Genomic DNA, 15,922 nt, shown 5'->3' with positions numbered 1-15,922 from the left:
AGCGCTACCAGGAAATAACCTGTATCACACACCATCTATTGTTTGAAAAAACACAAAGCTCACTATTTTATGCATAACTTGCTTCACCCTCCCCGGAGATTTTTTCTGTACCAGGATTTGAGATGTTGGCTATCATGCAGGCTACACCTATGTGTTTACACCCCACACAATAGTGCAGCTGTGTGTAAGGTAGCTTAATGCTAGGGACTAAGAGGCATATTTATGAGCCCCTTCCACTACCAGTACAACACTTGCTTTGATACATATCTATGAGGCTACGCAAAGGCAATTTGTGTGCCTTTGATTGGCCTCATAGATATGGAGTAAGCCAAAGCAGTGAAAATGGCTGTGTTGCTTTAGCCTGATTCAGGGAGACATTCCATGGGTGTTGTGGTGGGTTTTCCAATGCATCCCCCATGGGTTTTTAGTTCTTTTCCATATTTGCAAGGATGGATAAACTTGGATATGCATAAAAACCATATGCTTCCCCCGGGCAGGCATAATGAGGAGAAACAACTTTATTTCTCCTCCTTATTACCTCTTTCCATGTGCGCTGCATTCTACTGCACAGTAGTGAAGGCCTCCATGGATTGTTACTGTGCAGGAAGGTGTACAATGCAGGCACCTTTGCAACATGTTCCAAGTGTTCCTGCGTTGACCCTGGGCAGCCATAAGGGTGCGAGCTCTAGGGTAAGGAACAGGAATGCACGTTTTTTTTTTAATATGTTGCATTTCTCCCCTTTGCCTGTGGCGCAGGGCAGCACAGCATGGTCACTTGTAGTGCTGCCCTGGACCACTATTGTTGTACTTATGCCCCTTTTGACATAGCTCTGCATATGGTCCTATCTTGTGGAAGTTCATATGCCCACACCTGACTCCCCTTTCAGGCAAGGAATTGATCCTTTGTCACCCACAATCCTTTCTGTTGTTTTGCAATCCAGATTTGGCTGCATGGCCCTAAGCGAAGCCCATTTGCCTCATGGTGCAAGTGGGCATGTATTATCCAAATCACAGTACTCAGGGTTCCAGTGTCCTGCCTTGATGTGGTGTTCCAGTACAGACCTTTTGCTTTATATACAGGAAGAACAGAAAAAAGAAAGGAAGGCAGACAAAAAAGGAAGGATGGCAAACAATGAAAGAAAGAAAGAAAGAAAGAAAGAAAGAAAGAAAGAAAGAAAGAAAGAGGGTTAACAGTATGACATATTGAATACTAAATCCAAATTACAAACCCCATGTTTATATTATAAATACAGTTACAAGAGAGCTGCATATTAAACACCACAAAGTTTGGTTTTCTTCATGGACAAAGTTTATCAAAGAATCATTGGTGAAACGGAGTCCAGGAACACAATATAGCCCCACATTTAAGGCCTAGTGCCTCCTTGCACCACATTAGTATAATTTATTTTCATGCTACAGTTGTACAACTAGCCCAAAATCACCACGCCAGAGTTACAAGGTGGCACAATGCATGCATTGTGCCACTTTGTAACCCTGTGTGCCACATTATGTCTGCGTCAGGCATAATGTATGCAAAAGGGGCGTTCCCCCGTGGCGGAGGGGGGGAAATGGCACAAAGAAACCTAAAAGATTTCTTTGCTTCATTTTTTGCAGCATTTTTAACACCTGCTCAGAACAGGCGTTAAAAGGGGGCACGCCATTATTTATAACGGGCCCCTTCGTACTGTTGAGGGTTAGCATGAAAATGTTGCCCCTAACCCTAAACAGTACATCAATAGCATCAAAAATGTTGACGCTATTGCCCCCTTCCCTGTGCAGCGCCACGTCTCTTAAATCAGGGCCCTAAGTGATTTGCCCAGCTCCAAGGTCGGCAGCTCTACGCTATACATCCTTTGGTTAGAATGTGAAAATTGAACGAAATCGATTAAATGCCAGCTAAACATGGTGGAATGTGAAGAGGCAGGTAAAATAAATCTGAAAGTATCCTCCCTCCACATGGCTCTGAAGCAAGACAAGTCCTGCGTTATACGGCTTAATTTGTTTGCAGTAGCTGCCATCCCCCTGAAAGAACATAATAAACACGCCACCTAAAATTTCGAAAAACAGTAGCAGGCAAATGGATTTTATGTGCTTGCAATAGAACTTGACAAGACAGACAGCATACACTGGTTTTTAGCTCTAATTGAGAGGAAAGGCTCAAACAAGTGGTGTGAGCGTTCTAAATAAAGCTAATAATTGCACTGAACAGCGCCTGTACAAGCAAATGTACTTCAAAAAACCGCCTGATCAAATTGAGCACACTTCTAAGATCACAGTGCCTTCCACTGGTACGTTAATAGAAATGCAGCCATTGATAAATAGCAAGTCTTGTGTCGCCCTTTAAAGGTGACAGTCATCTTTCCAGCCTAGACATTCATTCCCAAGTCTGTATTCCGTTGCAATCATAACTATGAAATTACCAAACCCACAAAGAAAGGTGAATGATTTCCCTCATAACTTTAGTGGATTTTAGAGATTCTGAATGGGAGCCAAGCCACATTTGCATACTACTATGATGACCTGGTTACAAAAAGTAGGTCTCATGTTGTTTTTAAGTGTGTTTTGTATGTGTAAACCGAGGTATGAGCATCTGAGTTTTCACTGAGGGATGCGTTTCACTAAATACATTTTAATTTAACATTCGAAACTATTGTAAGCCCACCGATAATTGTATTCATTACGTAGTACAAATGTGAAAGGAGAGCAGACGTGCGTGAAGAAAGATAATTACAATTCTCCGTTTATATCCACAGCTCCATAAACTAAGAACTATAGAAAACAAGAGGTGTTTGATCTGCGCCCTGTCTATCTTCAATTCAAATGTCTAAAATTGCTTCAGAAGGACTGGCGTGGTATTAAAATCCAAGTCCTTTCTGGAATTCATGCAATTAAGATTCCACTGCACAGATGTCTAAACTTTCCTACACTCCGTTGCAAATAATGGCGACAATCATTTCATAAACATGAGAAGAAAATATATACACGTACACCAGGCTGTCAGAGATATCTTCTTATATTTTACTAAATCATTTGAATAAAACAACAACATGCAGAAATTTAGGAGTGATACGTGCCTATATATCTCTCACAGAGAAGGACTTGTTCCCTATTTCATTATGAGAGCTATATTTGCCATTGACCAAGGTAGGGGCGGTGGCGGTCTTCTGGCATTGCAAAATCTCTATGAATAGCTTAAGCAGATGTGCAATGACCTGCTTTCTTGCGTCTTCTAAACTTGCGACAGGATATCTTCAGGTGTTGCAATTTTATTATAGAGCCCCGTGAAGAGCAGAACGCAGTCCAGTCTCTTCACTGGAGCTCTTAGGCCGGATGTAGACGGCCAAGGAGAGGATCAGCTGGGGAATGGGTGTGGGAGGGTTCTCATGGAGGGTACAAAGGGGGGTGGGTGCTGGAGGATCGGCCTCTTCGACGCCAGCTAGTCACACTGCGCAGGGGTTGGCCTATCCAGGTAGGAGTAGGGAATGGGTTTTGGCAGTTGGTTTGTCAGGAAATGAATAGAAAAAAGATATATAAATAATACTAAATAAACACAAGTCAGGAAATAAAAAAGCATGGCCGCGACCCATGATATCAATGCTATCCGGGCCGCGCTTCACGCGCTGGGCGAAGCGGGCTGCAGAGGCCTGCTCAGGCCTGGCGTTCTCGACCAGGCCTGGGTAGGTATGATGCATGCGCTGTGCATGGCAGCACAGGTAGTGGTGGCGGCGACTGCCGCTTGCCGCTTGCCGCTCCCCAGTTAAGGGATCAAGAAACAAGCCAAAAAAGGGGCAGGGGCACACCACGTCTACCCCCTGTGCCCCACTAACATTGAAGGTGGGCCACAGGGGGAGCCCCAGAAGGATGCAGGCATGGGGAGAGGAGCTGAGGAGAGGGGATTCTTCTGGGGACTCTGCAGGCCCTCTGGGGCTGGCCTTGACACGGGGGGCCTGCTCAGCAGGCATATCAGGAGCTTGTGGAGTCATTGGTGGGAGAGCAGCCATTAGACCTCACCTTGACTGGGGCCACACTTAGAGGTCATGGATCAGGCACAGGGCAGGGGCTGGTGGGTACCAAAAGAAAAGGTAAGACCAGCATTGCTGCTGCAGGGGGTCCTGGGGTGCATTGGATGCCACCAATGGCGTGACAGTTGGCAAGAGGGCAGGCAGCTGAGAGCAGCCAAGTTCAGGAGGCGGTGGAAGCACGACACCACATTTCCACTGACTGGTTGGCAGTGGATATAGAGGTTAGGATTCAGGAACAGAGGAAACTGGTGGCGGAAATCACATGAGCCAAGCTATGCAAGGAGAGGGGGGAGGCAGAGGGGAGGTCCAGGAAGGCGAAGAGGAAGTCAGTGGGCGTTAGTGGGGGCCAGGACGAAGGGCACAGGTCAGAGAAGGGCAGTTGGGTGTGGATTCCACATGAGGAGCAGGGGATAGCTCAGGAAGGCCGGTGCGGCTTGTGGGACTGGCAGCATGACAGCAGCGCCTGGCACACACGTGCCAGGTGCGGCGAGAAGAGACAATGCCAGCGTCAGAGGCTGGCTAAAAGGTGGCGAAGCCAACGGGGTGTAACACAGCCCAAGGATGTTGGTCGGAAGCATTAGAGGGGTCTTCGGCGGCCTTCTCTACACCGTGGGAACACACGAGGAACACACCTTATGCCATGGAAGTTTCAGATTGGATGATGAATACAATATGGTGGTGTGAACATGATGTCTCCTGCAAGGATGGAGGCAGGCTCAAGTTATTGCTGGATGCTGGAATGAGTGGTCATGGGGTCCAAGGTAAGGGAAACTGGTGGGCACCATGGGATGCGCGGAGGGGCAAGGCTGGCATGGCATAATACAAATCTATTGGTGTGGGGGATGATTTGATACACCTGCAGCCTGATACAGTTGCGGTAGTTGCAGGCGGTAAGGAGAAAGGGGGAGACGGGGTGCTGCTGGCGCAAAGTGGGGACGAAGACACAGTGGTAAGCGGGGGTAAAGAGGATGAAGAAAGGGGGGGGCGGGACACAAAAAGAGACTCCCCTACAATGGACTCACTATGCTGTGGGGTAACATGTAGCAGACAAGACAAAAGTGAGGATATGGAAGCATGAGTACGTTGATTATTTTCAAACTTTTGCACAGGGATATTCAGGTGAAGGAAGGTTCTAAGGAAGAAGAGTGGGAATTGGCGAGTAGACCTAGGGTTCCAATAACCATGGACAATTGGACCTTTGCTTTCTTGATTTACGCCAGTATCTACTGTGAGAAATACCTAGATAGGGCCATTGCCATGTTTAAATACATGGACATAATTCAGAAAGCTCAAATGCACTTCGGGGGTTTTGCATGGCTGAACTATGATGAAGAGTTCAGAGCCAGAGTTATCATTAACCCAGAGAAGCCACGGGGGGATGTGGATTCGGAACTGTGGATGCAATGGATAACATCTTCGCTTTGGGCGGCATCCACCCACACAGCTAGTGGTCTCCCGGTAGTTTACAAGCCTTTTCAGCAGCGTACCACTCAGGGAGGGGCAGGTATTCCTCAGAGGGCTGGGTACCTAACTCAGTACTGCTGGAACTTCAAAAAGGGGTTTTGCTCCCGACACCCTTGTAAATTTAAACATGAGTGTTCCAAGTGTGGGGGTAAACACCCAGTCATGCAATGTTTTTCACTCACCTTTCTGGCCGAGCAGTGAAGGTCTACCGGGGCAGAGGGGGCCAAGGTGCTCCTAGGCCAAATGGCACCTACTCCAATTAGGTTGGAGAGGTTACTGTCTTGGTTGTGCGTGTACCAGGATACGGACACAGTGCTAAAATTGGAATGGGGTTTCAGAGAGGGCTTCCGGGTGGGATATCAGAGGCCACGAGTGAGGAGATGGGTGGATAATTTGCAGTCAGCTAAGGCCATGCCAGAGGTGTTAGTGCCGAAATTGAGCAAGGAGGTAGAAGAGGGTAAAATGTTAGGCCCATTTTATGATTGGCCCATGGAGGATTTAATGATTTCATCTTTAGGTGTGGTACCAAAAAAGAGCAGAGGGGATTTTAGGCTGATACACCATTTGTCATGGCCTGAAGGGGCATCGGTGAATGATTTCATCGCGCCAGAGGCTACAAGGATGGTATACGCCACGTGGATGACTCCATTCGGCTCACAAGGAGATGTGGAAAAGGTGCAGAGCTGGCCAAGTGCAACACATAGGCAGCTTTTCAGCTCTCCCCATTCAGCCTGATTATTTTTCTCTGCTGGGTATGCAGTTGGGTGGGGCCATGTTCGTGGACAGAGTGCTGCCTATGTGGGGTGTGATTTTCGGTGTGTTGTTTGAGGCTTTTAGTACTTTTCTGCAATGGGTTTTTGTTCAGATGAGTGGACATCGGATGGTGTCACACTATGTGGATGATTTTCTTTTTGTAGGGACATCACAGTGGGAATTGTGTGGCAGAACACAAGACAGCAGTCCTGGCGGACATTTGGGAGTGGGAGGTGTGATGGTCATGAGACTGGTGGAGAGGTCGCTAGCTGAATCTACACTCAGGAGTTACCGCCTAGCATGGTTGGAATTTCAGGATTTTGAAGTTTGCAGGGGACAATTTTGGAGACAAATGCAAGGAATGCTTGAGGCTCAGGTGATGCGTTTTGTTATATTTCTGATTCAGAGGGGTTTATTCATTAGCCACGATTGGGGGTAAGTTGGCAGGGGTGTCTTTTTATGGGAAGCTGTTTTTTGGCTGGGACCCGGTGAGGAATGACATTCCGGGAAAATGCTGAAAAGTTAGGGGAGAATCCTCACAGGATCAGTTTTTGTTTGTGAAGCCATTACATTTGAGTTGCTCTTGGATATTTTGCATGTGTTGCCCGTTTGTTGATTGAATGCCAACGAGGTGGCACTGTTTCTCTTGTGCATGATATGGATGTTTTTTGGGCATTCTGTGTGTCTGAATTGTTGGGAGTGGGGAATGCTTGTGGCTTAAGGGTAAGTGAGGTGCAATGTCAAGGTGAGAGACTAGGAATCTGATTGAGGCAATCAAAGACGGATCAACTGGGGAAGGGTAAGTGGATATGGTTTGAGAAAGGAGGAGTGTTGGAAGCATGCCCGGTACGCGAATGGGACACTTACAAGGAACGCAGGGCGAGTCAAAGAGAGAGTGTATTTTGTCATGAGAAGGCAGGAAGGTTACAGCTTTCCAGTTGTTGTCCGTTTTGAGAATGGATCTGAGATGCCTGGGTAGTCAGGCATGTAACTTTGGTACTCACTCTTTCCGAATTTGCACAGGCGACCAGATTGAGATTGGACCAGGCGCATTGGCCGGTGGTGATCTAAATGCTGTGAGAAATGTGTAAGGTCCTGATTTTGGTAAAGGGCAGAAGTAGAGGCACGCTTGGGGGAGGTGAGAGGTTGTCAGAGGTGTGGGTTTGACAGGAATGGGGGGGTTATTGTTTTGCATGCTGACATTTGTTTTCTCTTTCCAGGTTGCATGAGTGGCCCGGAGAAAAATAAGGCAATCACATAGTTGGTCCGACACTCTTTCATTCATTGGGTGGCTAAATATGCAGAGAAGCAGGTCTATGGATGGTCTCTGGGACTCTCGAGTAGCAGCCACAAGGTGCTGTGGTGGGGAAAGAGCGGCATAAGGTGGGGCAATTTGCTTTCTTTTATTACATTGATTTTGCCAACGCGGGGAAGTCCAGATGTATTGGCATTGCATCTTGGGGAGAATGACCTGGTCTGTCTCTCTGGGCTCACCCTACTGCAACACATGCATGGGGATCGGGCACTGCTGAGGCGAAACATGCATGAGACTTGTTTAGTGTGGACAGAATTTGTGCCCAGGAGGAAATGCGATGAGCACTGAAACATGGGGCTATTAAGAGGGCTCGGAGGGAGCGCAATAGGGCTATGCAGGTTTTCTGCTGGGCTCATGACATTAAAGTGCTGACACACAACGGGATAAAAGAAGAAGAGCAGGTGTTTTTCAGGGATGGCGCTGTGCATCTCTCGGAAATGGGGAATGCACATTACATGATGGAGTTGTGTTTTTTGCTGACTAACTTATGAGGAGAAAAACTTTGGCGGAATGAGGTTGATGGAAAAGCATGAACTGTTGCAGTGGGTTCACTGGTGGGGCAGCAAAACTCCAAGTGGGGTTGCGCTGAGTGGCAGTAGATGGAGGAGGGTGGAGAGTCAGATGTGGGCTTGTCCACCCTTCCTGGGGGGAAGAAGCAGGTGAAGGATGACAGACTGGGGGGGGCGAGTCAGGCAGGGGATAAAAAGCAAAGGGGGATGTGTGGGAATGGAAGTGGAAATTGGGTGAGAGAATGATAAGTGGTGGATTGAAGTGAGGATGGAAGAAGGGGAGTTACAAGGTTAAAGATAAAAAGTTGTCATTTGAGTTCCAGTTACGTTGATGTTTTATTATGATGAACAAGCCTGTCCTAATAAATGGCCTTTTACACTAAACAAGGGTGTCGGAATCTATGTCCCGATATTCAAAATTTACCGGACTCTGCAAATCATCTTCCTCCCGCTTCACCCATGGCCTGCTATGTACTAATTTTGTGACAATGTAACAATCGGCAAACACAATATAATATTAATAATCTCCCATAATGAGGTTTCTTCATTCTATATCTCCTAAAATAAGCTATGGAGATGTATTCTCGTCTCTGACAGTGTGCAATGTGGTGTGTCTTAAAGTTGAGTGCATTGATGATGCCTTCAAGTGGAACGCTAAAAGGTCACCTCTTTTGTTCCCTTACTAAAAAGGTCCTGGCCTGGGAGGCTACCCGTTTCTTTTAGTGTTCACAAAATACAGAACTGGACTGGCCACACTCCCGTTGGAGACAAGTTCTTAACTTCATTTAATGTCTCCGGAGCATGCAAGTTAGCCAGAAGAACTGATGCATCAAAGACCTAGGCATTCTCTGTCTATCGGGCATTTTGGGCCTGATTTATACCATTTTAGTGCCGCATTCACGTAATTACTTTATGCAAAAGCAGCGCAAATGTACAAAATATAATTGAATTTTGTAAGTTTGCTCCACCTTTGTGTCTAAAAATAACGCAAATGCGGCGCTAATAAAGTATAAATCAGGCCTTTTATTACATAATGGTCTTGGGGCCATATTTGTACTTTTTTTGTTCCGCATTTGGACACAAAAGTGGCGCAAACTTACAAAATGTAATTGTATTTTGTACGTTTGCGCCGCTTTTGCATAAACAAATTATGCAAATGCGGCACAAAAAAAGTATAAATATGGGCCTATGTCTTTTCAGCCTGAGACCTCTTGGAAAAACTGTGATCATCTATGTCTCCCTCTTCACTGCTGTTAGGCTCACATGTTTACAATTTCAACCAGTTGTTTTTTTTTATAATCACATTCATAATCATATTTAAAACGTACAATAAAAATCCAACCATTTATTTGTTTTACATGTTGCAAATAGCTATACTTCTAGCTTTACTTCACCAAATTGATGCTTCAACTGAGTACCACTACATGGCAATGACAGTGATGCTGAGGCACAACACAATGTCAAACAAGTCCTATGGAGCATGGTACACAGGTCACAATCCACTATCCACAAACTGTGTCAGCACAGTTGCACCTGTAATTGTCATTGCTGGGAATCAAGTCAAGCCACTGTATGCATCAGACAAAAAGACAACCAATCACACCTCCAGTGTCGAAACCCACTCTCACTCCATCCACAAGTACCCCTGCCACTGCCACCACATAGAGGATTCCAGAAACAGTCAGCCCTTCTCAGGATGAAGGCCCCAGGGAGGACAACGCCGCTGGATGACTGGACAATGACGACCTACATGGCCCATCTGGGACCCCTAGTCAGTGTTCCACTCCCTGCCTCACCCTGAGCACAATAAACCCCCCACCCTGTGGCACCACTATCTCAGCCAATCCTTCATACCCAAACCTGTGCCCCAAGGACTGTTCAATCAATTGTGTGCACAACAGTACAAGGACCTGAGTCACCCCCTCACACCTAAGATAATCAGGGTCCTGCTGACACTGAGAGTGGGCACACAGTGCCAGGGGCACAGACACATGGAGGTAGGGGTTGTGGGTCAGGACCTGTGGGCCAGAGGATGGGGCAGCCAAGGCATTCACCTGACCAGGAAAGCATCTCCCAAGTCCTGGGAGCATATCATCAGTCTCAGGACAGGATGGACTAGGTAATAGCCATGTTGGAGATAAAACCAGAGGTTACAGAGGAAAGACAACAGAAGGTCATGCAGCAGTGGCAGGCCCACAATGCCACCATGCCCTCCATTGCAGGAGTGCTCAAGGACATTAACAACACCCTGCGTGCTTCCTCCACCCACCAGCAGACCCCTTCCAATAGCCACATCACATCAGAGCTTTCTATGTCTGCGGCTGCTAGTGGAATGGAGGCTCTGCCAGGGAAGCCACAGGCCTCAGCCATGTCTCCCTCTGAAGCTCAGAACACCCACAGATGTGGACATCCATCCAGACATCCGCCTGGAGCAGATGCCAAGATTAAACCCACTGCCAGGAAGTGACCCTCTCATGATTACTCTCCCTTGTCTGCCTCTGAGACATTATTCCATTTCACAATGGCCTAATGACACTGGAGCTATGTTACCTACAGCTGTGCCACCTACTCTGAGGATACCATCTATCATGACCCCACTCGTCGCCCTTTTCCCACTGTACGCACAATAAACACTAAAGATCACAGCTACTGCTTATGTGCTTTTATTTGCACACATACAAATGTTTGGTCTTCAAAATGTTATGTGGGTATGGCCTTCTAATACAACAGGCAGTGTAATGGACTGTAGAGGAAGGCATTCTCTGTAGGATACACAGTACAACACATATGTCACAGGGTAGATGCAAGGGAGCCACTGGTACAGCCATACCCCAGAGTATATCCAATTATCCAACCTGAAAAAATAACATGTCAGGGACTAACACCAGGATTGTAGGCATGGTACCACACAAAGCACATATGCAGTTTATAGTTGTCATGTCCAGTGTAAATACCCATCTAAACAGGGCACAACAGATATGACATGAGAACAGGAGAATGCAGGACACAAAGCACAATACAGGCCTGTCCATAGGAGATGTGTATCTTGCACCCTGCAGAGAGTACACATGGTAGAGATGATATATTTTCAGACAGCACCTTACATGCATTCAGTCACCTCCTACAACACATACATAGGGATAGGTACACTTCACAACACCACTGATAATCCTAATCAGGAGGACCATTGACAGAAAGCTATGTTGAAATAGTACTCATGCAAATACATGCATAGCATACCTGTATTTTACTGGAAGTACTGATTGATAAGCCCTGTCCTGGAGTCAGCTGCACCTTCCTTATATGCCTCCTCATCCATTTCCACTTGTACATCACCAGACACTGGTCCAGCTGCCTCCTCATCTTCAGCTACAAATGGAATCTGAGGTCTCAGGGCCAGATTGTGGAGCATGCAGCAGGCAACTATGATCTCGCATACCTTTTGGGGACTGTAGAGGAGGGCACCTCCAGAGACGTGCAGGGACCTGAATCTTGCCTTTAGGGGGACAAATGTCCTTTCAATTACATGCCTCGTCCTACCGTGGGCCTATTGAAATAGTGTTCCCCTTCAGTGGCAGGGTACTTCACAGGAGTTAACAGCCAGGAAAGGTTAGGATAGCCAGAGTCATCTGTGTGCGCAAAGGTACTACCGGTTACAATACAGGTACACCCACAGGCAAGAATGTGATGACAAATGCAATGACAGAGACACACAACCAAATGCATACATACCAATGAGCCACGCCCTCTCTCTCTTAGTAGTCGTGCCATCATGTTGGGGACATTGCTGTTCCTTAGAATGTAGGAGTCATGCACAGATCCTGAAACATGGCTGTCACTTGGGTGATATATTGGTCTGCCACTCACATCACTTGAACATTGATGGAGTGATAGTTTTTCCTGTTACTAAACGCCGGTTCATTGGCACTGGGAGGGGCCAAAGCTATATGGGTGTCATCTATGGCCCCTGTCACATGAGGGATGTGTCCTACATCATAGAAGTCTGTCTGGACAGATGGAAATGACCCAAGTCTGCCGGTGTCTGTTGTCATGTCGGTAGGCGGTCACAACCGCTGTGAAACTACTCATTGGGTAACATTGCTCCCTATGGGGGACTGGAGCCAATAGTGATCACTTCCAGCGGTGACGGTCCTGTACACAGCAAACGTGACTGCCATTTTCTGCAGCCTTGTTCACTTGACTCCTGACACTCTTGCAAGCAAGACATCCACGAGCTGAGCTGCTGTGCACTGTCTCTGGGAGCCATCATGCCATCTCCTGCAGGTGATAGGGCCCCAGCCCTCACCCAAAAAGAGCTTGAGAAGTTGATGGAAGGGGTCCTACCCCCTTTATAGACAGCTGTATGGGGCAGCAGAGGAACAGGTGAGACCAATTCCATAGTCATGTGTGATAGGGGTGTGTGTGAGGGTGAATGAGATATATGTCTTGGTCAGTGAGTACATGCATGCAGGGGTCAAGGTGTTTAGCCATGTGAACTGTGAGGATGGGTACGTATGGGCTTCTGCTGGGTCTGATGTTCATAGTCCACTGCTGTTGGTGTGGTGCCAGTCTACTTAACTTGCTCCTTCTGTCTGTGTTACCCATGCAGGTCAACGCCCATCAGAAGAAGGTTATATGGCATGCCATCGCCAAGCAAGTGCGGACCCTTGGGGTCCATACCTGGCAGAGCACCTATTTTCGCAAGCATTTGGAGGACCTGAGACGATGGGCTCGGAAGACCACAGAGGCCCAGCTGGGAATGTCCTCCCAATGAGGGATGGGTGCATGTCGAACCCTGACCCCCAAAATGTCCTGCATTTTCGCAGTGGCCTACCCAGAGGTAGATTGGCATTTGGTGGTAGCACAGCAGCCACAGGGAGGTGAGTACCGACTGCGGGCCAGATGTAGGAAACTAAAATTTTGCGACTTGCCAATTGCGAGTCTGACCGACTCGCAATTTGCAACTCGCAAAATTGGATGAAGAAAGATGTCTCAGACACCTTCTGCGACTCGCTATGGGGTCGCAAAGACCCACCTCATCAATATTCATGAGGTGGGTCGCAGTTTGCGACCCCTTAGCGAGTCCCTGAACTCACAGGGATGGTGGCCTGCTGTAGTCAGCAGACCTCCATGTCTGTCACTGCTTTTGCAATAAAGCTGTTTTTTTTTCATTTTGCAGCCCGTTTTCCTTAAAGGAAAACGAGCTGCAAAATGAAAACTAAACCAAAACCATTTGGTTTCGTTTTTTTCAGAGTAGGCAGTGGTCCATAGGATCACTGCCTGCTCTGAAAAAATATTTTTTTCGGCATTCACAAAGGGGAAGGGGTCCCATGGGGACCCCTTCCCTTTTGCGAATGTGTTACCACCACTGTGGCACTGGTGGTAACTGCGAGTTGGTTTGCGACCGCATTTGCGGTCCCAAAGCAACTCTGAATGGCGATGGGGTCGCAAATAGGAAGGGAACACCCCTTCCTATTTGTGAGTCGCATCCCCAAATTGCGAGTCGGTACCGACTCGCAATTTTGGGATGAGCATCGTGTTCGGCCTTTTGCATGCCGCAAACTGCGTTTTTCGCAGTTTGTGACATGCAAAAGGCTTCCTACATCTGGCCCTGCATCCTGGAACTTGGCAGCCCTTAAATGGGATTGGGGGCCTCACTGCAGGTAGAGTGACAGTGAGGTAAATACTACATGCATCAACAATTGGTTATGGGTAATAGGTACCCTGGCTGAACATATGTAGTAGATGTGTCCCTATGCTTTACTGTCAGTGGAAGTACATCTCCCATTTTCATAGCTCCTCATGTCTGTAATGCAGAGATGCACTAATGTCATAGGCACATGTGTGACTCCATCCTGGCCACACAATCGATGTGAGTGTTAGTATCACCCTAAGCATTGTGTATGAGCAGTTCCAGACAACTGCATTAGTGTCTCTGAGGTGTCAGTCCACTCTGATCTGTGTAGCCTATCCTGTATATGTGACTGTGTCACTCTCCTGATATCACTGCAACTATATAGAGCATGTACTAGTAATGGTGTTGGCACATTGTGGGCCTGCCATTATAGCTCCACCAGAGGACTAGCCTTCATGGCACATGAGTATTTTCTTGATAGCAGAATATGCAAATATATAGGTGATCTGCTGACTTTAGGCTATGCGTAGGTAGGCAGCTTGGAATACTGTAACATGTCAAATTGATGAGGTCTGATGGCACAGGTGTTGCATTCCTAGGAGCTATACTTGTGGGGATGTGGGCTTCCAACCTATGGGTTGGTACTGGAGGTGGTAAGTGCCCTGGGAGAACCGTTAATTGTTAACATGGTGTGTACATGGCATGTATAACATAGTCCTAGCAAGTCCTATGCTGCATTGCTGACTGACTGTCTACATTATTTGGTAATGGATATTTGGGGGCACATCTGATGTCCTGTGACTATTACAGTCTGCTTTGGCTAATATGTGGTGGCAGCTTATGAGTGGTTTGGACACATGGCATGTTGATGTGAAGGAAGATTTGTATTCAGTCACCTCAGGCTGCTTATATGGTAGTGGGGTGTGTATTTAGTGTACTGGCAGTGGTGTTCGTGCATGCATGCCTAATACATGCAAATACATATACCCCCTGAAATGTTTGTTGTCTGGCCTCAGTGACAGGTTTTGCCATTTGTGGAATGTTGTGTGTGATGCTGGAGTTGTCATAGTACGTAGTCCAACTGGTGTACCTGCATGTGTGGTGGCATTGGAAGTGGTCCATGTAGTAGTATGATTGTTCCTGATGCACATCTGTTGTGATAATGCACTCAATGGATGTGTTTGGATGCTTTATATGTGGTACATGGGCTATTGTAGATGCACTTAGCACTATGCTAGGTAGAGATGTATGTGTTGTGTGTCACCTGGTGTGGCTCTTTGATGGGGTCAGACTACTAATATGCCTATACCACAGATTCACATTGTACACATCAGATGTGAATTGTTTGGGTGTGTGATTAGTATAGGCTAAATCTGAATACTCCTCTATAGTGACAACAGTATACTGAGTAGGCAGTCATGTGAAATGACAGGTAGGTGCAGCGTGGTCTGTGAGTGGAGTTGTAGTCACTGAAATAGACATATTACAGAGGACATGGACAAATCAGGTGTTGTGCCTGTAGAGGCCTGATGTGTTGTGTCTTGTCAGCTGCACATCCAATGGGTGAAAAGGGTATTTAGGGGGTTAGATGTGTATGCTGGCATACTATTGCTTCTGCATCCAGGGCATGCAATGTCAGCTAAAGGGCTTAGGTGGGCATCATGGGGATGAGTCTAGTAATGCAATCCTACTTAGGGATAGATGTAGGTGTGAGGGTTGGCAGACAGGTGTGGGTAGTAGTGACATGTAATGACATGATGTAGGTAATGTGTATTGGCAAATGTGCTGTTCTAGCCATGATATGTATTGTGACAGATGTACATGTGTATCTGTCTCAATGGTAAGCATACGTTAACTACTGTGCCCCCTCTCTCTCTCTCTCTCTCTCTCTCTCTCTCTCTCTCTCTCCCTCTCCCTCCCACACTCTCATTGTGTGCATCAGCATCATCTGGCCAAAGAGAAGGGGCACAGGCGAGTGGAGAAGAAGCAGCCCATGGGACCCAGGGAGCTGGAACCAGTGATGCCGAGGGACCCAGTGGGACGGAGGGCGAGGGTAGTGCCTCAAGGGGAGACCAGATCAAACACATCATCCTCAGATTCCTCCTCCAGTGAAATCTCCCTGGTGGTGGCAGACCCGTCGGGAACCTACCCCAGCTCCATCTATGTCTGCCACCCCCCTTACTACCATCGCCCTCCCAGTTGCTCCCCACCCAGTTACCCAAGA

Source organism: Pleurodeles waltl, chromosome 2_2, assembly GCF_031143425.1.
Source record: "Pleurodeles waltl isolate 20211129_DDA chromosome 2_2, aPleWal1.hap1.20221129, whole genome shotgun sequence".
NCBI classification, from domain to species: Eukaryota; Metazoa; Chordata; class Amphibia; order Caudata; family Salamandridae; genus Pleurodeles; species Pleurodeles waltl.
Note: the sequence above shows the minus strand (reverse complement) of the source record.